General features: G+C 44.3%; 1 protein-coding gene across 13 annotated transcripts in view; it reads left to right on the top strand.

Moving 5' to 3' along the window:
- TSNARE1 (t-SNARE domain containing 1) overlaps positions 1-23,684 on the top strand; it is a 757,898-nt gene that overhangs the window by 17,047 nt on the left and 717,167 nt on the right. Inside the window, exon 1 of one of the 13 annotated variants that reach the window (XM_050940852.1) lies at positions 1,843-1,985. The exons of the other annotated variants lie outside the window; for them this stretch is intronic. The gene's annotated coding sequence lies outside the window, so the exon portion shown is untranslated. Of the gene's footprint in view, positions 1-1,842; positions 1,986-23,684 lie in introns of those variants that run through there. 13 annotated transcript variants of the gene reach the window in all.

Here is a 23,684-nt window from a genome sequence, read left to right as displayed (position 1 = left end):
CTTAGTAGTATATGTAAAGGTGCATGTGTTGTAGTAATCTGTTTATTTTAAAGTTCTAGAAGGAAATCGCCGCCAGTGAGCTTCCCCACTGTCTGCAATTTGGGGGGCGTGTCATAAACAGATAGCTAAGGGTTAATGTCTCTTTCACCTGAAGCACCTGACCAGAGGACCAATCAGGAAACCGGATTTTTTCAACTTTGGGTGGAGGGAATTGTGTGTCTGAATCTTTGTTTTTCTGGCTGCCTGCTTTCTCTGAGCTTTGGAGAAGTAGTTCTACTTTCTAATCTTCTGTTTCTAAGTGTAAGGACAAAGAGATCAAATAGTAAGTTATATGGTTTCTTTTCTTTGGTATTTGCATAAATATAAGTGCTGGAGTGCTTTAATTTGTATTCTTTTTAAATAAGGCCGTTTATTCAATATTCTTTTAAGCAATTGACCCTGTGTTGTATCATCTAATACAGAGAAAACATTTGTATGTATTTTTCTTTCTTTTTATATAAAGCTTTCTTTTAAGACCTGTTGAAGTTTTTCTTTACTTCAGGGAAATTAAGTCTGTATTCACCAGGAAATTGGTGGGAGGAAAAAGTCAAGGGGAGATCTGTGTGTTGGATTGCTAGCCTGACTTTGCATTCCCTCTGGGGAAATAGCAAAGTACTTTTTGCTTCCAGAACTGGAAACAGAGAGGGGGAGTCACTCTGTGTAGTTTCACAGAGCTTATGTCTGTGTATCTCTCCAGGAGCATCTGGAGGGGGGAAGGGAAAAAGGATTATTTCCCTTTGTTGTGAGACTCAAGGGATTTGGGTCTTGGGGTCCCCAGGGAAGGTTTTTCAGAGGGACCAGAGTGTCCCAAAACACTCTAATTTTTTGGGTGGTGGCAGCAGGTACCAGGTCCAAGCTGGTAACTAAGCTTGGAGGTTTTCATGCTAACCCCCAGATTTTGGACGCTAAGGTCCAAATCTGGGACTAAGGTTATGTCAACTTGTGATGTTGCTGCATTGATTTAATTGAACTGGTTCAGCAGCATTACACCGTTGACTAAAATCAGTGCAGTTTCTTTATTTACAACCCGTTCTTGCTTAGGACACAAGGAAAGAGTACAGAGCACAGGAGTGAAAATCCCTGGTTGAAAGCAAGGTAAAATAAGTGGATGTTGAAGAAGCAGGTGAAGACACTTGACACTGATGAAGAGTGATGTTTTGAACACAGGGAGTAGTGTGTGTGTGTGTAATTACATAATCACATTTTTTTCCTACAGGATCCCGGCCTCATTTAGTGCCCAGGATGGACAGTGCGCACTCAACGAATAATGTTTTTGTTTTATTTTCATCGTTCAACGTGTGGCGCTGGGCTGCTTTTACTGCACACTATTCAAACACTGCTGTGAATACGGAATCGTTAATTTCCTCATTAACTTTCATATGCCACTCATTCCTGTAGCATTTGAGTGGTTCACAAATGTTACACAAATGTGTCTTTGCAGTACCCTTGTGAGGTAAAGCAGTGACATTATTCCCAATTTACAGATGGGGAACTGAAGTACAGAGAGATCAGTGTCAAATGTCCACTAATTTTGGGTGGCCAGTTTGTGGCATCTAGGACCTGACTTTTCAGAGTCCTTTGCCTTATGTAGCACTTGATGTGTTTATGACACTCCTACTGACCACAGTTGGGAGTGCTCCGCACTTCGCTAAACCAGACCCGAGTGAAGTAAACTGGCTACCCAGAAAATGAAGAATGTGCATTCAGTGATTGCCTGTGAACATTTTGATTTGACTTGCTCAGCATCATACAGGAGCTCTGTAGCAAAAGCAGGGATAGAATCCAGTTCTCTAGGGCAACCTTCAGCTTCCTTTACCATGATATTATCCCTTCTCTTGCAGCAGTCCTCTGCATCATTCAGCACACACCTTTCAACTTCTGCAATAAATGAGGCAGGGGTTCTGCAGTTTCCTTCATTACACAACCCTGATTCATCCCTAAAGCAGGTCTGTCCTGTAGAAAAAATACTATCTTAGATATGGGATTGTCTCTTCTGTGCTCTTAAGTCTCCCAGCTTTGTTCCTATGCCCTGTGCCACATTGACCCTGGCTTCTGGGAGGAACAACTGCAGGGAGAGTCATGCTCAGCTGGGATCTGGAGCAAGTTCTTTGCAGACACAATCATTTGAGAATTTAGCTGCTGAGCTCTAGCAAGTCTCTATTCTGTATGTGCTAACAGATTTTCAGAGGCTCCTAACTTAGACAAATTTGAGTTGATTTTCATGCAGATGGCAAAAGGCACAATCCTGACACCAGGGCAAATTCTTGTTCCAAAGCATGGAAGTGCTAAAATTTCTCAGCAAAACACTTGTAAGAATAATTTAACATGGGCAAACAATACAGAATCAGAGAGTTAGAAGGGACCACAAGGATCTTATACTTTCCCCTAACCTCATTCTGAGAAACAGCTGAACCATTTTTGTTGAAACTGTCCAGAAAAATTCAGCCCGAGATGAACATCCAAGTTCCAGCATGGAACATTTCAGCACGAATGGTTAAGGTTTGGCAAAGTTATAAGCAACTGAAAAGTGGGTCTTTACTGGAAAGTGTTGGGCAACTTTCATTGTAGGTGTTGCTACCTGTATCTCTTATAATATGGTAACTAAATTGCTGTGGCTCTGTTTCTATATAGTTTAAGATGAATAAGCATATCCTACTAACAATCTGAAAGCTCTCCTAGCTCATCCATAACGTCTGTCTACAAGCTCAGAGCTCCTGATGGAGAAAACTTCAGATGCTGCACTTGGTTCTAGTCAAAAGGCTTTTGTTGTGCAATTTGTTTTATATTTAAATCTTGCGCTAAAGACATTTGAAAAAAAAAAAGGTGCTGCCTTTTATCTGTTTAGTAATGGGAAAGTTAGATGAGACTCTGCAAGAGCCTAATAGAACTGTGCTGACTCACTGGCTAACATCTTATTTAATAAAATGCTGTGCATGACTGATTTTCTTAGATCACTATTTATTGCTCTTTCATCTGCCTTGAAATGGGAACTGTAGACACTGATCAATTGGGTTTGTATAATTTTACTGTGGCTTTTGTAAGTACAGTACCTCTCTGCTAAAATGTGCATTTGTAACTTTCTGTAGCAGTACCACTTAGTGAATACCTCTCTCCTTTCCTTATTGCAGCTGGATCCGTCGCTTATGGGGGCTATTTTATCTCTCTACAGCGATAAAAATATACCAGTGCTGCCACATGTATGGATAATCTGGTAACATTAGGAGATCCCCCATTTAAGGTGCTAACCTAAAAAGCATTGTGTGAAGGTGTTTTGCTGCAGATCTTTGTTAATGGTAATCAAAGCAAACTTTTTATGGTAGTTATTGTAACAGGCCTGTGTGAAATCTGGATCTGGAGAGTTAAGTCGATGATATCACTGATTAGCAAAAATTTTATTGTCTGATATGCAGCCTTCCAGGTGCTGTGCAGCGTCATGGCTTAGAGCAATTTCTTCTCTCACTGTGTTTCTTAACATCTTAAATGTAGTTTGCAAACTGTATCCTTTGAGCAGGCATTTTGTGTCTGTGGCCGTTCATGCAGTGACAGAACCTAATGACAGGTTTCAGAGTAGCAGCCGTGTTAGTCTGTATCCGCAAAAAGAACAGGAGTACTTGTGGCACCTTAGAGACTAACAAACGTATTTCAGCATGAGCTTTCGTGAGCTACAGCTCACTTCTTCGGATGCATAGAATGGAACACACAGACAGGAGATATTTATACATACAGAGAACATTAAAAGGTGGGAGTTGTCTTACCAACAGGAAGAGTCTAATCAATTGAGATGAGCTATCATCAGCAGGAGGAAAAAAAACCTTTGAAGTGATAATTAAGATGACCCATAGAAGGTGTGAGGAGAACTTTTGACATAGGGAAATAGATTCAATTAGTGTAATGACCCAACCATTCCCAGTCTCTGTTTAGGCCTGAGTTAATTGTATCTAATTTGCATATTAATTCGAGTTCAGCAGTCTCTCTTTGGAGTCTGTTTTTGAAGTTTTTTTGTTGCAAAATTGCCACCTTCAAGTCTGTCACTGAGTGGTTAGAGAGATTGGAAGTGTTCTACCACTGGTTTTTTAATGTTATGATTCCTGATGTCAGATTAGTGTCCATTTATTCTTTTGCATAGAGACTGTCCGGTTTGGCCAGTGTATAGCAGAGGGGCATTGCTGGCACATGATGGCATATATCACATTGGTAAATGTGCAGGTGAACGAGCCCCTGATTGTGTGGCTGATGTGATTAGGTCCTATGGTGGTGTCACTTGAATAGATATGTGGACAGAGCTGGCATCGGGCTTTGTTGCAAGGATAGGTTCCTGGGTTAGTGTTTATGTTGTATGGTGTGCGGTTGCTGGTGAGTATTTGCTTCAGGTTGGGAGGCTGTCTATAAGCGAGGACTGGCCTGTCTCCCAAGGTCTGTGAGAGTGAGGGATCATCTTTAAGGATAGGTTGTAGATCTTTGATGATGCGCTGGAGGGGTTTACGTTGGGGGCTGTAGGTGATGGCTAGTGGCATTCTATTATTTTCTTTGTTGGGCCTGTCCTGTAATAGGTGGCTTTTGGTGCTTTTGCCAGAGCTGTGAGTATAAACATATTACTAAATGAGTGGCAGTGGCTTTTTCATGATTCCTAAGCATTGTGGGGGTTTCCTTAATGCCACCAGCATTTGGGGTCAGACCCTCAGCTGGTCTCAATTGTCATTGACACCCACTGAAGATCTGCCTCATTAAGAAATCCCTTCTCGGTTTAGATGGTGCCTTTTTACTTTATTTTGTTAAAAGCTGCCCCATCTGAAACCATGCATGTTTGTAGTTGTAGGAATGGAACGTTGTCCTGAGAGTCAGTAAGTTCACAAATACACCCTGCCAAGTCTGGATATGTCCAGTTTCTTGGCTTGTGTATCAGTATCGCTTCAGATGGATGGATGAGCTTCAGAAGGTCTGGGGCTCAGTGCTCATTCTGTTCAAGTAAGTGGGGATGGAGTAATGGGCAGTTGACTAGCGATAGTAAAGTTCACGGGTAGAACTATCAGTACGTTGATCCCAGTGCTGGAATATCGATAGGTATTGTAGCTCAGGCCTGAAGTGAATCGGCAGAACTGTTAGCGGGGGAGCGTGCACAGATCTGCCAGTGCTATGTGGCCTTTATTGAGGTTCTTCTACAAGCAATAAAACCATTCACAATTGTAGTGGTGGTGAAAAATCAAGTCATTTTAGTTGGAGCTTTTTTCCTAATGACAACCAAGGTCAAAATGTTAAAACTTTTGATACTGAAAATGGTATTTAGGCAGTCAGATATATGTGGTGTTGATTTTCTGTGTGCAAGAGAACCTACAACTTCCGTTAAATATAAGTGCCCGACTGAAATTAAGTGCCAAACTTTTGGAATTCACGTTTGAAAATGCTGGCCTCAGGCTTTTCACTACTCTGCTTTGAAAAAACGACTGTTTCTTCAAAATAAAGTACTGATCATGCAACATAGTGAAGTTTCATGGTTTTTCATTTACTATAACTCATTCTCATCCTAGCCAAATGTCAAAACTGGGCCCCATTGAAATGAATCTTATTGAGTGGTATAGAAAGTATTGTGATATTATAATAAGAAAGGATGCTCAACTCTGAATTTCCCTTCTATGGTACAGGAATGTATGACAAATCTATCTAGATGGTATCTTTTCCTCTGGTTTCTAGCATGAATGAAAAGCCGGGATGAAAGTGAAGAATTCCCTCCGCTGACAGTATATAATACTCAGGTGAACTATCACTAGAGCTTCAGGTAGATGGAATCTTCCCTGCAGCAGAAGTGCAGAAAAGATTCCATTTTCTCTTGTTAGCTTCCCATGTACATCCGTGCATTTCAATCACAACTGCTCTCATTTCCACCCAGAGATATATTTTCTCCTTTCCTCTTTCGTTGCTCTGGCCTGGATCTGCTCCCCTTCCCCATGATGGCTTCCTTTAATATCTAAGTGTGGGAGAGATCTCCATAGCATCTTCATAACCTGCCCCATTTCTCACCTACCTCCCCAGCCAGGGTATTCTCTTCTTCCATTCCTATTCATTTTCCTTTCTCACAGTCCATTTTTCTATACTCTTTTTATTATTATTAACAACTTGTATTGTGGTAGTGCTTAGATGCCCCCATAGTGGACCAGGATATGGCTCTGTTGTGCTAGGTACCATACAAACACAGAACAAAGAGACGGCCTCTGCCTGGAAGAGCTTACAATCTAAGGCCTCGTCTACGCTGTTGGGGAGGGATCAGTCTGTTACGCAACTTCAGCTATGTGAATAGCATAGCTGAAGTCGAAGTACTTAGATCAACTTACTGCTGTATCTTAGTGGTGGTAGGTTGACTGCTGACACTCCCCCGTCAGTGCTGCCTGCACCTCTTGCTCTGGTGAAGTAACGAAGTTAACGGGAGAGAGCTTGGCAGTTGATTTATTGCGTCTTTACTCGACCAGATAAATTGACCCCTGCTGGATTGATCGCTCCAGAGGTAAGTATAGATGTACCCTAAGTATCTCCTTGGTTACCCCCAGTCATCACCATCAGTGTCATAAAGGGCAGCAAGCGGAAAACACAGGCTAAAGCTTTTCTTGTCTAAATGGAACTTCTCTTCTCCCAAATCTCAAAGCTTTAATATCTCTCCTTTGGCCCATCTGACAACTCCCAGGGGCTTCTTCTTACTGGTTCTTCAGTGACCCGAAATCTGTATGACACCTGTAGCCCTGCTCAGTGGGGCCTTCTGCCAAATGCATTTGACCTCCCCTGCCTTCGGCTACAGGGGAGGAGGAGAAGAGGAAAAAGCATCCTTACCAGAGATAAATCGCATACTTACTCAGCAAAATCAAGGTATGACAGCTTATTGTGGAGCTTGTGCTAGCTTGACACTGAACAATCTGTGTAATCGTTGGAGTGTATACTGCTGCTTTGGAGGCAGGGCGAATAATGCATTTGTCCATTCAGTTGTGCTCTTTACATTCTTGACTGGCTCCACATACACCGTCTTACCCACCCTCCATTCCTTTCCTGCCTCGAGCGCTACACAGGTACATAGAGAGCAAACCTCAGAGGGCAGCCAAAGCGTTGCAAAAAGACTATTGGGCATATGTTCTGACTTCACGGAAAGCTGTTCTAAACCTACTCTTTACCTGTTGTAGGGCTTTGTGTGGCACAGTTGGTAAGGGAAGCCTTTTGTGTCCCTGTGAGCACTTTTTTCTTCCTTTTTGTAGCTACCAGCACTGCCTTAGAGGGACAACCCCTTTTTCTGCACTGCATCTCAGCCCGCAAGAGGTTAAAATTGTAAGCTACAGTTATTTTCAGCCCTCTCTGCCCCGTATTTCCAGGGTCTTTCAGATCCAGGCCCCATTTCCTCTGCTTTGCAGCGTCATATCTCATCATCTCACATTGCGGCCACTGTGCTTCTGGTCAATGAAAGTCTGCATGGAAATGTCCTTGAAGCCTATTCAGAAAGGGGCTTATTGTTGAGTGAGGATCATCATCATAGCTTATTGCTCTAAACCAGCAGCCAAGTTTCGGTGTGATCACTTACCTCAAATAGCTCCTTGCGAGCACAGGAGATTGATGGAGGGCACTGCATCAGGCAACATTCAAGGGCGTACTTGCCTAGGCTCTGCGCATTGACATTTGGGGTCATTCCTCAGCTTCCACTTGGTCATATTGTCACCAGTCTTTGCCACCCTAGCCTGATTTAGAGTACACTAGTGTTTTCATTCGAGGTCAGTGCATGGAGGGAGTTGTTCTGTAGCAACCAGGTTCTCTGAGACTGCAATAGAAGGCATAGACTTTGAGTGAGGAGACTCTCCCTAGCGGCTCAGCATGCTACCACTCCATCACTTGCCTGCCTGGGCAGGTTGGACCTGGTTGGCTATTGTATCTGGTCTCCTGCATGGCAGTATGCACAGCGCTACTTGAACTAGGCAGGAGTGACCGCTGACTCCCTGGTTTGGTAGCTGAGCTGTGACCCTCGGCTCCCCACACAGTGTTTGACCAATAACTCTGCATTATTGGTGTCATTTCCTGGGCCTATTTACCTCTTGCCAAAAATATTTACTCTCTTGGAGAACAGAATTTACTGATGAGAGAAGGCAGAGGGAAGTGCAAGTCATCCAGCAATTCAGACTCTTCAGACTCCCTCATTAGGGCAGCAAGGGGTATGTCTATACTGCAGTGTAAGCCCAAGGTTTGTAGAACTCAAGTTAGCGGACCTTGGGTTTGTTAACCTAAGGCTTGAGCATTTACACTCGTTTGTAACCTCAGGTTAGGAATTGTTGAATCTGCACTGCATTGTGTGGGCCCAAGTCCAACCACCATTATCCCAGACTTCCTAGCACCTTAGGAAAAGGAGAGGGTGTGTTTAAGACTGGGAGTGTCTGAAGGTTTGCCTCTGCACCCAGAGGGCCTGGGCAGCTGGACAATGAGTTCCAGCTCTCACGATTTGTGGTACTAGACAGCAGATCTGTGCCCTGAGAGTAGGCCTAGGCACATACTTGAGACTGGAGCAGTGGTTGGACTCCATTCAGGTTCTGTTAACTTAAACCACTCTGGAATTCACCTCAGTGCAATCTGGTGCATGGCTCAGAAGGGAGTGCCGTGCCAGATCTGAGACACCATAGTCTGGATATCCAAGCGCCACTGAACCATCTGGTACTGACGGTTCCATCCATAGTCTGGCTGTGAGAGAACCTTGGATCCTTCTGGTTCTGATGGTTCAGTCCGTAGTCCAGCTGTCCAAGCACCGCGGGACTGTCTGGTCTGATGGTTTCATCCATAGTCTGGCCACCCACCTACCATTCTCAACGTCTGAAGAGCCTTGTAATTTCTTCCTCTCCCCAGTTAAAGGTTCCTCACTGAAACATTCGCCTTTTGTCTAGAATAGCAGATGCAAGAAAAAAATGTTATCACTTATATTGTATATAACACTTCTGATTTTCAAAGCACTGTACAGTCTATACAGCCACCATGAGAAATAGTAGGTATTACTCCCAGTTTTACAAATGGGGAAAACTGAGGTTGGTTTATATATGGCTGTTGAAGGGGTCAGTGAAGAACTGGTATTACATCACAATTTTCTGGTCCCCAGACCAATGCACAGATCGGCCTACACCCATGGTGTAGCATTATTACACTGGGTTTTCTCTTTAAGGAATCTTTAGTATGCAAATTGTTTTCAGAAGAAACCTCATGGTGGTTTTGGCACTGCACACACAACATCAGAGTAGTGTGTATGAATAAATATTTAAGCCAGGGATTTCATCCAGAGGGTGAACGGGGCATGTTTATTCTAAAACTTTCCTTTCTACATTGAATTGCTGTAGTGCTAATGGACTGAAATGTATGCATCTTTGGAAAATATTAGATTAGCACTGGCAAAACAAAATATAATTGAATCTCTGTAGCTCTGGGTTTTATGGGTTGTGGAAGCATTAAACTCTAGTTGCCTTTCATTTGCAAATGATTATTGAGCCTTGGCCAGGGAAGAGTTCTCTAGTGGCTACCGGAAGTGGGATGGGGAATCCAGAAATCTGGGTTGTATTTTTCAGCTCTGCCAATGACTTGCTATGTGAGCCTTTGCAAGTCTCGTCAGCTCTGCTTCAAATTCTCAAGTTGTTAATGGATATAATTCACTAAATGGGTGTGAGGTAGGGAAGCTTAACTGTTTGTGCAGGGCTTTGAAACCTTTGAATGGAAAGTGCTACAGAAATACAAATTATATTGGTTTATTTTATTAATTGCCGATTTCATGATGGTACCACTGGAGAGGGAAGCAAATAAGTTAAAAAGTTGGGGAGGGGTGTGTGTGTGTGTGAAAGGCAGCACTTTTGTGGTCGTGATTCATGATTGCAGTAACTGTTTCTTCTGGGCATCAACATTTAGAAAGTGAAGAAATTCTAGATCAGTGAAATGTCTGAAATTTATTTTTAGTGTCAGCAGGTTCCACTTCTTTGAAAAGACCACTCAAACCCTAGCTGAATTCCTCCTCCTCCAGCCAGTTAGCTATGTGAGTGTAAAATAAAGGTAATCAAATATCATGTTTCGTGGTTTAAATTGATGACTTCTGGAGTCAGGAAGGAATCTTTCTCCCTCCTGCTAATGCACAGCATTGGACATTTGGCCAGCTATCGTATTCTAAAGCATTTGGGTTTCGGCCACTGCTAATATTGATTAACCAGCGATTGGATATGTTATGGCGAGTGCTACATTGACCTGTTTGCCAGATCTGCTGTATTAGCATCCTTTCTGTCTTGCCTGACCTCTTCTTTAGTGCCCAAGGCCCTACTTGACTTGCAATATTGCAGAAATTGCAGATTCCGCAATATTAGGTTTCCACCACAGTTTTGACTGTGGGAGCTCTGCCTTGCACGGGGCTGGCAGCGGGAGCCCTGGCCATCCCGAGGCTGAGCGCCTCTGCTCTCAGCCACAGGTGGCTGACCGTGGAAAATTTATTACTGCAGATAATAAGGTCCATTATTACTTTTCTGCAATTTTCCCTGGCTCGTCCACACCTCAGCCGCAATTTTTTGACAATCATCCCGAGATTCAAGTAGGGCCTTATCAGTGACCCAACTTGCTCTTATTTTTGGCCTTTTTAAAAAACCTTTTCTTAGCTTTAGCTGCTCTGCAGTTTTATGAATGGTGCAACTAAAAATTAAATCATACGCGGTATTGATGAGTGGGCTGAGGAAATCCCAAATTTCCACACTAAAGTGTAAATGTTTCACAGGGTGTCATAAATAGATAATTAAGGGTTAATGTCTCTTTTACCTGTAAAGGGTTAAGAAGCTCAGTAAACCTGGCTGACACCTGACCAGAGGACCAATAGGTGGGCAAGATACTTTCAAATCATGGTGGAGGGAAGTCTTTGTTTGTGCTTTTTGTGGTGGTGTTGTTCGCTCTCAGGACTGAGAGGGAGGGGACATGAATCCAGGCTCTCCAAATCTTTCTGAATCAATCTCTCATGTTTCAAACTTGTAAGTAATTAGCCAGGCAAGGCGTGTTAGTCTTATGTTTGTTTTCTCAACTTGTAAATGTTTCTTTTGCTGGAAGGATTTTACCTCTGTTTGCTGTAACTTTGAACCTAAGGCTAGAGGGGGCCCCTCTGGTCTATAGGAATCTGATTACCGTGTAAAGCATTTTCCATCCTGATTTTACAGAGATAATTTTTACCTTTTCTTTCTTTAATTAAAAGCTTTCTTTTTAAGAACCTGATTTATTTTTCTTTGTTTTAAGATCCAAGGGGATTGGATCTAGACTCACCAGGGATTGGTGGGGGGAAAGAAGGGAGATGGTAAATTTCTCCTTGTTTTAAGATCCAAGGGGTTTGGATCTGTGTTCACTAGGGAATTGGTGAAGTCCCTCAAGGCAACCCAGGGAGGGGACGAAGTTTTGGGGGAACAGAGTGTGCCCCAGACACTGGAATTCTGGGTGGTGGCAGTGTATACCAGATCTAAGCTATTAATTAGGCTTAGAAGTGTCCATGCAGGTCCCCACATTTGTACCCTTACAGAGTGGGGAAAGAAACCTGGACATGGTGAACAGTGGTTTGGGATTTTTTAGGAACCAAAAGCCAGTGGATTTTTTTTTCTCTCCTTTCTAGCTGCTTGGAAAGCAGCCTGAGGGCAGAGGAGTTAAGTTTTTAACAAGGGTCTTTGTTAAGCGGAGGCTTCAAGCTGTGAGCAAGCAGCCAGCAAACGGGAATTTACAAGCTGAATTATTTTCTTTCTTTCTACCTCTCGGGTATAGCTAGTTAGGAAGTCTCTGTTAACCAAGCAGCCCTGCTGAGTACATCTCAAGTTTCAGTGAGCTGCAGGGGGGTGTGGCCAGCACAAGAAAACAGGAAAATGAGTACCAGTAAAACAGTTAACAAACTAGAAATGGCTAGGCTGGACGCACAAGAGAAAGCCAAAGAGGCTGACCACAGGAGAGCTATGAAGATGAGAGAAAGAGAACAGAAAGCCAAAGAGGCTGATCACAGGAGAGCTATGGAGATGAAACAAAAAGAGATGGAGATGAAAGAAAAAAAGAGAAAGAGAGAGAGAAAGCATGAACTGGACTTAGCAAAGGCTAGGCTGGATGTACCAGCCAACCCTAATAACCCTTCTCCAGGTACTGTTCCCCATCCCAGAAAATTCCCTACCTACAAGGCAGGTGATGATACTGAGGCCTTCTTAGAAAATTTTGAAAGGGCCTGCCTTGGGTACAACATCTCTGCAGACCAGTACATGATAGAACTGAGGCCACAGCTCAGTGGACCCTTAGCAGAGGTGGCTGCTGAAATGCCTAGGGAACACACAAATGATTATGATCTTTTTCAAACCAAGGCCGGAATCAGAATGGGGCTAACACCTGAGCATGCCCGCCGGCGATTCAGAACCCTAAGGTGGAAACCAGATGTGTCATTTACCGCACACGTCTACCACATTGGAAAGAATTGGGATGCCTGGATATCAGGAGCAAATGCTAAATCTCTGGAAGAGCTGGCCTTCCTAATGCAAATGGAGCAGTTCTTAGAGGGTGTTCCTGAGGAAATAGAAGGGTACATCCTAGATGGGAAGCCGAAAACTGTAACCGAGGCGGGGAAGATTGGAGCCAGATGGGTGGAAGTGGCAGAAAAGAAATAACTACTAGCAAGGGGAGCGAATATCAGAAGGGGTAAACTGAAAATAAACCCTATCACCGAGGGCAACCCAAGACCCCACCTACAACCCAAGGAAAGCCCCAGACCCCCTCTTGTCCCTCCTCACCAGTCTCCAGCAACCCACCTCGGCCAAGTGACCAGTCAGCTAGGCGATGTTTTAAATGTAATGAACTGGGACATATAAAGGCTAACTGCCCCAAGAACCACAACCGAGTACAGTTCATTACACCACCATCACACCAAAGATCCCCAGGCCCAGATGCCTCTCAAATACCCTCTGAGCGAAGGGAAACCTTGAGTGTGCGGAAAGAAGGTTATCGCGTGGAGAGACACCCCAGGCACAAGTGTCAGCTATACACCAATCCTTAGTGAACCCCAAATTCATCAACCCAGAGGCCCAAGTGACAATTCACCCATTCATGTCAAAATCTTTAAACTTGCCTACAGCTGAATTGCCTGTCCAGTACAAGGACTGGTCAATAATGTGGACTTTTGCAGTCTATGACAATTATCCCATCCCCATGCTACTGGGGGAAGACTTGGCCAACCAGGTGAAGCTGGCCAAGCGGGTGTGGATTGTCACACGCAGTCAAGCCAGGCAAGCTTCCACACCCATCCCTGTTCCTGAGCCATCCACAAGGGCCCCATATGTGTTACCAGAGACCCAGACAGAGGTGGTGGAACCGGATCCCCTGCCAACGACTGCCACAGCCATAGTGCATCCAATCCCAGAACCGGAACTGGAGAAGCAACCAGCACCAGAACCGTTACCAGCACTGACGCCAGCGCTTGCAAACCCATCTACAACTCCAACGCCAAAGGGCAGAAGCAGCAGACAACCCTACCCAAGAGGCTCAGCCAGAGCCTGAAATATCACATAGTGCACCAGCGGAAAGCGGTTCACAATCAGTGGAAACCACCCCATCACCTGCATCGCTTCCAGAGGGACCAAGCCCAAGTCCACAGTCTAAGGAGGAACTGATGTCTCCAGCCTCAAGAGAACAGTTCCAGGCTGAGCAGGAAGCAGATGACAGCCTTCAGAAAGCTTGGGTGGCAGCACGGAGCACCCCACCGCCTCTCAGCTCTTCTAGCCGATCCCAGTTAGTTGTAGAACAAGGACTCTTATACAAGGAGACTCTTTCTGGTGGACACTGGGAAGACTGGTGTCCTGAAAGACAGTTGATAGTTCCAACTAAGTACCGGGTAAGGCTCTTGAGCTTAGCTCATGATCATCCCAGTGGCCATTCTGGGATAAATAGAACCAAGGATTGGTTGGGGAAGTCTTTCCACTGGAAGGAAATGGGCAAGGATGTTGCTAATTATGTCCAGTCTTGTGAGGTGTGCCAACGAGTGGGAAAACCCCAAGACCAGGTCATAGCCTCTCTCCAGCCACTCCCCATAATTGAGGTCCCATTTCAGCGAGTAGCTGTGGATATTCTGGGTCCTTTCCCAAAAAAGACCCCCAAAGGAAAGCATTACATACTGACTTTCATGGACTTTGCTCCCCGATGGCCGGAAGCAGGAGCTCTAAGCAACAGCAGGGCGAAAACTGTGTGCCAGGCCTTAGCAGACATTTTTGCCAGGGTAGGTTGGCCCTCCGACATCCTTACAGATTCGGGAACTAATTTCCTGGTAGGGACCATGAAAAATCTGTGGGAAGCTCATGCGGTGAATCACTTGGTTGCCACCCCGTACCACCATCAAACCAATGGCCTGGTGGAGAAGTGTAATGGAACTTTCGGGGCCATGATACGTAAATTCGTCAATGAACACTCCAATGATTGGGACCTAGTGTTGCAGCAGTTGCTTTTTGCCTACAGGGCTGTACCACATCCCAGTTTAGGGTTTTCACCATTCGAACTTGTGTATCGCCACGAGGTTAAGGGGCCATTACAGTTGGTGAAGCAGCAATGGGAGGAGTTTACGCCTTCTCCAGGAACTAACATTCTAGACTTTGTAAGCAACCTACAAAGCACCCTCCGACTCTCGTTAGCCCTTGCTAAAAAAAACCTAAAGGATGCTCAGGAAGAGCAAAAGGCCTGGTATGATAAACATACCAGAGAGCGTTCCTTCAAAGTAGGGGACCAAGTTATGGTCTTGAAGGCGCAACAGGCCCATAAGATGGAAGCATCATGGGAAGGGCCATTCAGCTTCCAAGAGTGCCTGGGAGCTGTTAACTATCTCATAACATTCCCCATCTCAACCCTAAAGCCTGAAGTGTACCATGTTAAATCTCTACAGCCCTTTTATTCCAGAGAAGTAAAGGTTTGTCAGTTTACAGCCCAGGGAGGAGATGACGCTGAGTGGCCTGAAGGTGTCTACTATGAAGGAAGAAATGACGGTGGCATGGAAGAGGTGAACCTCTCCGTAACCCTGGAATGTCTGCAGTGGCAACAGATCAATGAGCTGTGTGCTAGCTTTGCCCCAGTGTTCTCAGCCACCCCAGGATGGACCGAACGGGCATACCACTCCATTGACACAGGTAATGCTCACCCAATTAGAACCCCACCCTACCGGGTGTCTCCTCATGCCCAAGCTGCTGTAGAACAGGAGATCCAAAACATGCTACAGATGAGTATAATCCGTCCCTCTACCAGTGCGTGGGCATCTCCCGTGGTTCTTGTTCCCAAACCAGATGGGGAAATACGCTTTTGCATGGACTACCGTAAGCTAAATGCTGTAACTCGTCCCGACAACTATCCAATGCAACGCACCGATGAGCTATTGGATAAATTGGGACATGCCCAGTTCATCTCTACAATAGACTTAACCAAAGGGTACTGGCAAGTACCGCTAGATGAACCCACCAAAGAAAGGTCAGCATTCGTCACCCATGCAGGGGTGTATGAATTTAATGTCCTTCCTTTCGGGCTGCGAAATGCACCCGCCAACTTCCAAAGGCTTGTAGATGGTCTCCTAGCAAGATTGGGAGAATCTGCAATTGCCTAGCTTGATGATGTGGCCATTTTTTCTGATTCATGGGCAGAACACCTGGAACACTTGGAAAAGGTCTTTGAGCGCATCAGGCCGGCAGGGCTAACTGCTAAGGCTAAAAAGTGTGAAATAGGCCAAAACAGAGTGACTTACCTGGGGCACCAGGTGGGTCGAGGAACCATGAACCCCCTACAGGCCAAGGTGGATGCTATCCAAAAGTGGCCTGTCCCAAGGTCAAAGAAACAGGTCCAATCCTTCTTAGGCTTGGCCGGGTACTACAGCCGATTTGTACCACACTACAGCCAAATCGCTGCCCCACTAACAGACCTGACCAAAAAGACCCAGCCAAATGCAGTTAAGTGGACTAATGAGTGTCAGAAGGCCTTTACCCAGCTTAAGGCAACTCTCATGTCTGACCCTGTGCTAAGGGCCCAGACTTTAACAAGCCATTCCTAGTAACCACAGATGCATCTGAGCGTGGGGTAGGAGCAGTTTTAATGCAGGAAGGACCGGATCAAAACTTCCATCGTGTCGTGTTTTTCAGCAAGAAACTGTCTGAGAGGGAAAGTCACTGGTCAGTCAGTGAAAAGGAATGCTATGCCATTGTGTACGCTCTGGAAAAGCTACGCCCATACGTTTGGGGACGGTGTTTCCAGCTACAAACTGACCATGCTGCGCTAAAGTGGCTTCATACTGCCAAGGAGAACAACAAAAAACTGCTTCTATGGAGTTTAGCTCTCCAAGATTTTGATTTTGGAATTCAGCTCATTTCAGGAGCTTCTAACAAAGTAGCTGATGCACTCTCCCGTGACAGTTTCCCAGAATCAACTGGTTAAAAATTGTCCTTGAAATGTGGAAAATCTTGTTGTTTTACATACTTAGGAATATATGTAAAGGTGCATGTTTTGTATTAATCTGTTTATTCTAAAGTTCCAGGAAGAAATCACCACCAGTGTGGTTCCATACTGTCTGAGATTTGGGGGGCGTGTCATAAACAGATGGTTAAGGGTTAATGTCTCTTTTACCTGTAAACGGTTAAGAAGCTCAGTAAACCTGGCTAACACCTGACCAGAGGACCAATAGGGGGACAAGATTCTTTCAAATGTTTTTGGAGGGAAATCTGTTTATGCTTTTTGTGTTGTTGTTGTTTGCTCTCGGGACTGAGAGGGACGGCACATGAATCCAGGCTCTCCAAATCTTTGTGAATCAGTCTCTCATGTTTCAAACTTGTAAGTAATTAGCCAGGCAAGACATGTTAGTCTTATGTTTTTTTTTTCTCAACTTGTAAATATTTCTTTTGCTGGAAGGATTTTACCTTTGTTTGCTGTAACTTTGAACCTAAGGCTGAGGGGGTCCCTCTGGTCTATAGGAATCTGATTACCCTGTAAAGCATTTTCCATCCTGATTTTACAGAGATAATTTTTACCTTTTCTTTCTTTAATTAAAAACTTTCTTTTTAAGAACCTGATTGATTTTTCTTTGTTTTAAGATCCAAGGGGATTGGATCTAGACTCACCAGGGATTGGTGGGGGGAAGGAGGGTGATGGTAAATTTCTCCTTGTTTTAAGATCCAAGGGGTTTGGATCTGTGTTCACCAGGGAATTGGTGAAGTCCCTCAAGGCAACCCAGGGAGGGGACGAAGTTTTGGGGGAACAGAGTGTGCCCCAGACACTGGAATTCTGGGTGGTGGCAGTGTATACCAGATCTAAGCTAGTATTTAGGCTTAGAAGTGTCCATGCAGGTCCCCACATTTGTACCCGTAAGTTCAGAGAGGGGAAAGAAACTTTGAGACAGGGGCAGAATAGAAAATGTAAGCACGTTTATTGAACCATGTGAGTCTGCTGGTGGTGGATTCTAATTTAGCAGACATTGGCTGGAAGGAATTGATTGAGGTTTGTTTGTGGAGCAACACAGTTATCCTTTCCAGGGGACAAGCATGCTGCCTCTGCACGTCTTGTAACCCAAGCAGACTGTCCAAATTGTTCTTGAACTTGAAGCCGGGGAATGCACTACTCTTGTTTGTTTAACTCAGATTCACCATGAGCCAGATTTGTCTGCTGTTGGTTATCGGCAATAATAATATGCTAGGTGGAGGGATGAGAGGGCCTACAGCTATGATGTTACATTTCATAGTCTTCATCCACCATGTGCTTTAATTAACTTTGAATCTCTGGATATTTAGTCTAAATGGTCTGGGGGAAATCTTTTCAGCTCTCTCAAGTTACATGTCAATGACTTTTTAACTATATACTCTCAAGTGCTACATCATTTCTTTCTCTAATTGTCCATTTGCAGCATCTTCCTAGAAGTTTTAAAAAGTGTAACTGAAGGGCTGATATTGCACTGTATGCTCAGAATCCTGAACTCCCACTCAGTTCAGTTCTAGTGTTGTTCCTTCGTGCTTTGCCTGCAAGGTTGGACCCATGTAACGTCTTTCATCAAAGAATCTCAGAGCCCTTAATTAACCCACATAACCTCTGCTTTGAAAGTGAGAAAACTGAGAGATTGAGAGGTTAACTGACTTGCTTAAGGTCACCCAACCAGTCAATGGTTGAAGTGGGAATAGGACCAGGAGTCTTGAATTTCACTTTGCTTGCTTTGACTTTCCAGTAGAGGATAACACACTGTAGATCTTTAAAGAAAATCCTTTTTCTTTTTTAACAGAACTGTCCTTACCCTGTGTAATGAATAAGTCTTATTATGGTACTTGAATATTTTGAAAATCTAACTTTTCCCCGTAAATGCCATTCACTGTTTGCTTTTCTTTTATCTTGGGTAATGATGAGTCAGCTTCATTTCTTTCTAGTCAATTTCAGTTTCTGGCTGTTATATTAGACAGTTAAAAGGCTGGCAGAGATTTTGTTTGTTAAAGGCTTGAATTTAAACAGAGACACTCTGTTTTAATACAATCTCTAGGGGGAAAACCCCTCACTGGAACATTTCTGTCTGTCTTGAGTTTTTTAAAACTTTGTTTTTACCAAACTAAACTGTGATCCTGCTTTGATCTGACAGTGTCCTTTTATTCTACATATTTGGCATCCTTTATTAGTTAGGTTTTGAATATATGTAGAATCCTGTTATTCCCAACCAGAACTGAACACTTTCAAAGCAGGCCTTGCTTGCATGCTTTAAGCAACTTAGCAGTCATTGCAGCTCACCTTGTAGAACGGATAACTTCTTAAAAATCCAAACAGCCTTCTGAAACGTTAACAGAATATATGCGAGAACTTTAGTTGTAGCTCATGTCTGTACAATGCCTCGGTGATGTATAGCACTATATAAAGACTGTTAGATACTTAAAATACTCTTATTTTGGGAAAAGCAGCTTATATGAAATTCACTCATTGTTCGTGTCCCTGCCAAGACCAGAGATTAAGATCCGTTCCCCTCCTGTATTTGAAGGCTTCATTAATGACAAAAACTGGTCTTTTTCATTCCGCCTCCAGGTTGTCTTGTGTAGGAAACTGGAATATGGCTCTGTAGTTTTCATGCATAAGAAGCATTCAGATAAAAATATATATTTGGACGCAGTAAGTCTGCACATATACTATGCTAATGACTTGTGATCTAAAACAGGCTTTTGATAGACCTTAACAGGTATGATATCACTTGTCAATCAAATTAAACGCCTACCTGACATCCTCCTACTATTTCTCTGAGCCAGTTTTCTTTGGTTTGGTCACAAAAACGCCTTATGATAACCATAGCATCAAGAAAGACCCGCCTCTCACATTCAGAATCATTACTATGATATTTCTGTACTGACATTATGTGAATGTTGCATGTATATCTGTGGTGGATTAAAAACCATGCTGATGCTGTGTGCATTGGCATGGACTTTCTAATGTGTTGGGGGTGGTCGTGCTCCTCCCGGCTTTGCCCCAGGCCCTGTCCCCACTCCACTCCTTCCCCCAAGGACCCACCCCCACCTTGCCTCTTCCCACCCTGCCCTTGCTCCGCCTCTTCCCCTGCCCCTCCCCTGCCTCTTTCCATCCCCTCCCCTGAGCATGCCCTGCCCTCACTTCTCACCCCACAGTACCTCCTGCACTCTTTAGAACAGCTGATCCATGGCAGGCGAGATGCACTAGGGGGAGGGGATGGTGCTGATAGGGGGGCCGCCGGCACCCACCATTTTTTTTTCTGTGAGTTCTCCAGTTCTGGAGCACCCACAGAGTCGGCATCTGTGGCTGTGTGTATATGTAAGTGAACCCCCTTAGTGAAATTTTTTTCACAAACAATACTTTGCTCTCAGTAAAGCTGCACTAAAATCACTGTAGGAGCATTATTAATTATTTGTGTTTGGTAGTGTGTTGTGTATCTTCACTCAGAGATAAGGACCCCATTGTGCTAGGCACTGCATAGAAACAGAATCAGAGAAATGTAGAATTGGAAGGAACCTTGATAATTCATCTAGTCCAGTCTCAGCAATGAGGCAGGACTAAGTATTATCTAGATCATCCCTGGCAGATGTTTGTCTAACCCAGGGGTAGGCAACCTATAGCACGTGTGCCAAAGGCGGCACGGTAGCCGATTTTCAGTGGCATTCAGAGTGCCCGGGTCCTGGCCACCGGTCCGAGGGGCTCTACATTTTAATTTAATTTTAAATGAAGCTTCTTAAACATTTTAAAAACCTTATTTGCTTTACATACAACAATAGTTTAGTTATATAATATAGACATAGAGAGAGACCTTCTAAAAACGTTAAAATGTATTACTGGCACGTGAAACCTTAAATTTGAGTGAATAAATGAAGACTCTGCACACCACTTCTGAAAGGTTGCTGACCTCTGGTCTAACCTGTTCTTGAAATAATGCCAATAACGGAGATTTCACAACCTCCCGAGGTAATTTGTTCTAGTGCTTAACTACCCGGATAGTTAGGAAGTTTTTCCTAATGTATAACCTAAATTTTCCTTCTTGGATAAGGAGAACAGTTTATCACCCTCGTCTTTATAACAACCATTTACGTACTGCTGTTATCAGTTCCCCCTTAGTCTTTTCTACTCCACACTAAACAAACCCAATATTTTAATCTTTCCTTGTGGATCATGTTTTCTTAGACCTTTAATCATTTTTGTTGCTCTTTTCTGGACTTTTTCCAGTTTGTTTTCATGTTTCCCAAATGGTGGTGCCCAGAACTGGCCACAATACTCTAGCTGAGGCCTTAACAATGCTGAAAAGAGTGGAAGAATTACTTCTTGTGTCTTGCTTACAACGCTCCTGTTAATACATCCCAGAATGATGTGTGCTTTTTCAAACAATGTTACATTGTTGATTCATATTTAGTTTGTGATCCATTATAATACATAACAAAGAGTGTGTCCCAGAGAGCTTAGAAAGGACCTGATTGACAAGACACGTGGGGTAGGGATGGATGGGAGGATGAGCAGAGCCAGTGCTAGGCAGGAGTAGACTTAAGCTATGTCTACAGTTCAGCCTATGTCGGCAGAAGCTATGTTGCTCTGGGGTGTGAATATTCCAACTCCCCGAGCAACATAAGTTACACTAACATAAGCGTTGGTGTGCACAGGGATGCTCTGTGGTAGAGCTTCTCTTACTGACATAGCTCAATCTGCTTGCGGAGGTGGGTTTTTTAATGCCAGTGGAACAGCTCTGTCCCATCAGCACAGACCGTCTTCACCAGGCATGCTGCAGCAGTGCAGCTGTATCAATGCAGCTTCAGCACTGTACATATAGACATACCCTAACCAATTGTGTGTTTGGGGGAGGGGGGTTGAATATTCCGGTTTAGGGCCCCCAGTGGGCTAGCATTGACATTGGAGGATGAGGTAAGAGAATGAACAGAGTTGAGCAGAAAAGCAAGAGATTTGTTGAGTGTGTTGTACTGAAATAATTTCACGTGGTCTCTTGTACTTGTAGAGGTACACGTTCGAAGCATTGCACAATTATTTAGTGCCTTGAGAGGTGGGCCTAATGTTTACCCACCTATGAAATAGGCGCACTGAGACACAGAGAACCATTTGAAGTGTAGGTGCCTAGATTTAGGGCCCTGATCTCATATTTGGGAGGTGCTCCAGCGCTCATTGACGTCACTGGGAGTGGCACTGGCTCCGCTGCCCAGAAATCTAAGTCATTTTTATTTAGGCACTGGAATAGGGATTAGATGCCTTCTGGTAGGCATCTGAGTTTGAAAACGTCCTAAAGCCACATTGGAATTTATTGGCAGAACCATTAGTAGAAGTGTTCCTGGCTTTCAGCTCCAAACTCCATCCTCTAGACAAAGTCGCCTTGTCTTTAGGACTTCACTCTGAAGAGTTGTGCTACAGCTGAGCTCACTGTAGGCGAATGTTCCTGTTTTTTTTATTTTTTTTTGGGTTGAGATAAATCATCAGAATGTTTAATGTTTGTATAAATGTAACATGTAATTGATCGGATGAAGATAGATAACTGCAGTTGTCAGGAATGGCCTCTATAACTCACTCAGAGCGTCACCACCTTTGTGAGTTATTGGAACTTTGAACAGAGAGCTTCTGAAACAGTGGTGTACAGCAAGTGATTAGGAAAGGACTGTGCTTTCCCAGAGAGATGATGGTGGCACTAGAGCAGTGGTTCCCACACTTGTTCCGCCGCTTGTGCAGGGAAAGCCCCTGGCAGGCTGGGCTGGTTTGTTCACCTGCTGCGTCCACAGGTCCGGCCGATCGCGGCTCCCAGTGGCTGCGGTTCGCTGCTCCAGGTCGATGGGAGCTGCTGGAAGCGGTGTGGGCTGAGGGATGTACTGACCGCCGCTTCCAGCAACTCTCATTGGCCTGGAGCAGTGAACCGCGGCCACTGGGAGCCGCCATCGGCCAAACCTGCGAACGCCGCTGGTAAACAAACAGGCCCAGTCTGCCAGGGGCTTTCCCTGCACAAGCGGCGAAACAAGTGTGGGAACCACTGCACTAGAGGGATGTATTACTGAGAGCACTGAACATGCTCTGATACAGTGTGCAGGTGAGAAAGAGACAAAGACCGTCCAAGAGCCGGTGTCAGAGGTATCGGGGGCCTGACATGTTTGATTTTCAGTTACAGAGCCATAACTGGTATGGGACTGGGTTACCTGACCTTCTCCTCTACCTGCAGTGGTGCTTCAGCTAGATTTCCCCTTTCATTGTAATTTGGAGGATGCTGTTGGCAGAATGTTCTCTGCCTTGGTTCCCAGACTAGAGAATTCAAATCCTTATACCACTAGCCTGTGGTGGATTAAACCTCTCTTTGGGTGTGCTGGGCAGGGCTTGATGGTTTTTTAGTGTGTATGTTATCAGTCTGTATCATTAGTGTATTTGCTGGTAGGTGTTTATGTAAATCTTAAAGCTGGATGAGTGAGTAGCTTTCTGGTCTGCTGTGTAACATGTGTATTGTGTTTGTGTGTAAAGTTATGCAATGGGTGTCAGTAGAGTTTTATAAGAAAGTGGTGTTGTAGAGGAGGATTGCAAGACCTGGCATAAGCAGCATCAAATTATTTCCACAATGGCTGAACACAAAATTTCATCAATGGTATTATGTAGTGGAGCCTTGTCTTTAGAAACCATAAAACTTGACCCCTGTACAGTGCAGTAACAAGGAAGAAATGTTGAGCAGTTTAACAAGATGTTGCTGACAACAATGGCATAGACCTAATTTAGCGAGAGACCAGGAAAAACCCTTGAAGAAAAGTATAGCATCTCTGAGGGTAGGTTTTTGAAGAGGTAGAAATGTACTGCCCATCTCCTCCTGGTCAGGGAAGAGATGGTAATAGGGTTTGTAAAGCCATTTTTTGAGGAGAAGGATTTGGATGAATAGATGGAGCACCTCAAGGAGTGCTTTCACTCTGAGTGCATTTTCGAATTGGAGAACTTCCTTGCATGGTGCTTTCAGTATACAGGTGGCAAATGTCACAGTCCCACATAGGCAGACGTGGTTGTCTTGTCAAGATTATGGAATGCAGTCTAATGGCTTTTGCTAAGGGTTGGATGGCGTACTCCAGGATTCTGATGCCAGCTCTGCCACAGACTTGTGGATATTGGGCAAATCACTTAACGTGTCTATGCCTCTTTAGCTGGGAGATGGAAGATAG

The sequence above is a fragment of the Gopherus flavomarginatus genome, chromosome 2 (genome assembly GCF_025201925.1).
Source record: "Gopherus flavomarginatus isolate rGopFla2 chromosome 2, rGopFla2.mat.asm, whole genome shotgun sequence".
Taxonomy (NCBI): domain Eukaryota; kingdom Metazoa; phylum Chordata; order Testudines; family Testudinidae; genus Gopherus; species Gopherus flavomarginatus.
The sequence above is the reverse complement of the archived record's forward strand: the minus strand, read 5'-3'. Positions and strand labels throughout refer to the sequence as shown.